Source organism: Danio rerio, chromosome 25 (assembly GCF_052040795.2).
Source record: "Danio rerio strain M-AB ecotype USA chromosome 25, GRCz13ab, whole genome shotgun sequence".
NCBI lineage: Eukaryota > Metazoa > Chordata > Actinopteri > Cypriniformes > Danionidae > Danio > Danio rerio.
The window spans coordinates 40,165,001-40,167,500 of NC_141045.1; the positions used below are offsets into that span (position 1 = coordinate 40,165,001).

Below are 2,500 nucleotides of genomic sequence, written 5' to 3' on the forward strand. Positions count from 1 at the left end.
AAGATGGCTGTGATATGCAGATCAGTGTGTTAATAGTGGCTTAGGGATCGTCTGATTGGTGGATCATACATTGGATAATGCAGCACCGGCTGTGATCAATCATAAGCATGTGATCCTCTCGACATTACTTTATAATTAAACTTCACTAAAACTTTTAAGTTTTAATTTAAACGCATTTTAACTCTGTTTACCATCATGATTTAATGACTTTCCATTACAGCAACATTTGTTTAAACATTCTCCATGTATCTACTGCTGAGGACACCGACCTGACCTGTACGTTATCTTATATTTAGAAAAACCCTTAGCATTCAGCCATGCATAAGTCTAAAATTTCATTCATAATGTCTTAAGAAGGTCTTTAAAAGTCTTAAATTTAGCTTGGTGAAAGCCTGAATAAGTGACTCTCACATGCTTTAACACAGACTGCTGTACAGGTGTGCTGTATATCAGCGGGTTAAAGAGCTGTAGTTCACCCAAAACATCAAGTCCACACTTTATCTACTGACCCTTGAGTGCACGCTAAAACTCTCATGACAAAATGACAGCACATAGATTTGTGTTGCTTAAATTGTAATAATTGAATGCGCTTTCAGCTAAATATTTCAATTTATTTGAATATTTGAACATTAATATTTGTTGTCAGTCTGATTAATGTCCGCAGACAGGGCTGGAGAGTGCCTAAATAATTGAAGGCAGCAGGAATTGATTAGACTGTTGTGTGTGAACTGAGCCTTTAACGCGAGTCTGCCTGAAAGTGTTTATGAAATGAGCGAATCCTCCTGAATAAGCCGGAGCTGGTCTCGTCTGTCTCTCCACGTCAGATTGAGCTGTGATGTTCAGACTCCTGCAGATTCAGGATGACAGTCTGAGAGAGAGCTGAGCATCTCCATCTGTGTTCCTCAGAGCCGCAGGAGACGCCTCATTAACACACACACACACACACACACACACACACATGTGCTGTCGGAGCTGACGGCTCGTACAAACACACATCCAATTAAAAACATGCAATTAACCAAGATCTCACACACTCCGTCAGTCAGAGCTGCACACACACTCCTGATCTGCGCAGTGTGTTCGAGATGTTTATGAAGCTGCCGGTGGACATTACACCACTGCTCACATGTTGTGTGTGTGTGTGAGTGTGTGTGTGTGTTAGTCAGGTGTGTGTGTTAGTCAGGTGTGTGTTCTCCTCCAGCATCTCCTGTGCCTTGCACTAGTGCCCTCCTCGTCTCCTCCTCCTCTTCTGTTGTGTGTGTGTGTGTGTGTGTGTGTGTGTGTGTGTGTGTGTGTGTGTGTGTGTGTGTGTGTAATAGCTCTAATCATTCAGCGGAGTGATATAGAGCCGCTGTAAACCTGCCGGAACTACTTTAGCTGTGCCTTACTCTGACAATAACCTAACACCTGAGGGTGACCAACAGCCAATCAGATCCGCTGTGTAAAACATATGCTGGATAAGTTGGTGGTTCATTCCACTGTGGCGACCCCTGATTAATAAAGAGACTAAGCTGAAGGAGAATGAATGAATGAATGAGTTTCTCCATTAAATCAAACTATTGTCAAATGAAATACAACATAAAACCCAACAGTGAATTCTCCTTTTAATATTAATCTTACATTTTCAGGTTAGAGTCGTCTGATTTAATCTGAGGACAGATCTAAATATATTCCAGCCATTAAATAAAGCTGTTAAGCTATTTATAAAGTATTGATGTGATTCTGCTCTCCATAGTTGGCGTTTTATCCGCATCAGTCATCAATAAGATCATGAGCGCCCTCTGCTGCTCCGGATGAAGGATCATCTCATGCAGAAATCAGCAAGTCAAGCATGAAAGTGCATTATGATTCATATTTAATTAAACGTGCAGCCTTCAGACTCATGAACAGTAATGTCTTCATAACTAATAATCAGAGGCAGAATATGAGTGTGTGTTCTCAATGAATGAGGATCAATGCAGAACAGTTTGGACTGTGTGTGTGTGTGTGTGTGTGTGTGTGTGCATGTGTGTGTGCGTGTGTGTGTGTGTGTGTGTGTGTGTGTGTGTGTGTGTGTTAGAGCACAGATCCGCTGGTCTTCTGGACCGACAGCAGAAGCACAGCTTGGTTTTGGCCTGGTGTTTGAGCTTTTCTCTGGTGTAATCTCAGCTCACGCTGTTCGCAGGAGAGTGTAATGATGCGCTGCCAAACTTCACGTCTGCAGATCCTCTGAGCACGCTCACCTTACCATTCTGAGCCTGTCAGAGAGTTCAGTTGCGATTATATTATCCGGATATCGACCTAAGCAGAGAAAAGGTTTAATAATCACAAGGAATGAATGATTTAATAATCACAAGAGTTTTAAACATATTAAACTGCATGATGAAGTACAATAGGAAGCGCAGATTCATTAGTAAACATTAGTTAACGCGTTAAAACCAGTAACATTAGAATTATTACAAGGGCGATGCAGTGGCTCAGTGGTCAGCACTGTGGCCTCAGAGCAAGAAGGTCTCTGGTT

General features: G+C 41.9%; 1 protein-coding gene across 2 annotated transcripts in view; it reads left to right on the plus strand.

Moving 5' to 3' along the window:
• The window catches only part of slc1a2b (solute carrier family 1 member 2b), a 41,013-nt gene that overhangs the window by 27,335 nt on the left and 11,178 nt on the right, over positions 1-2,500 (plus strand).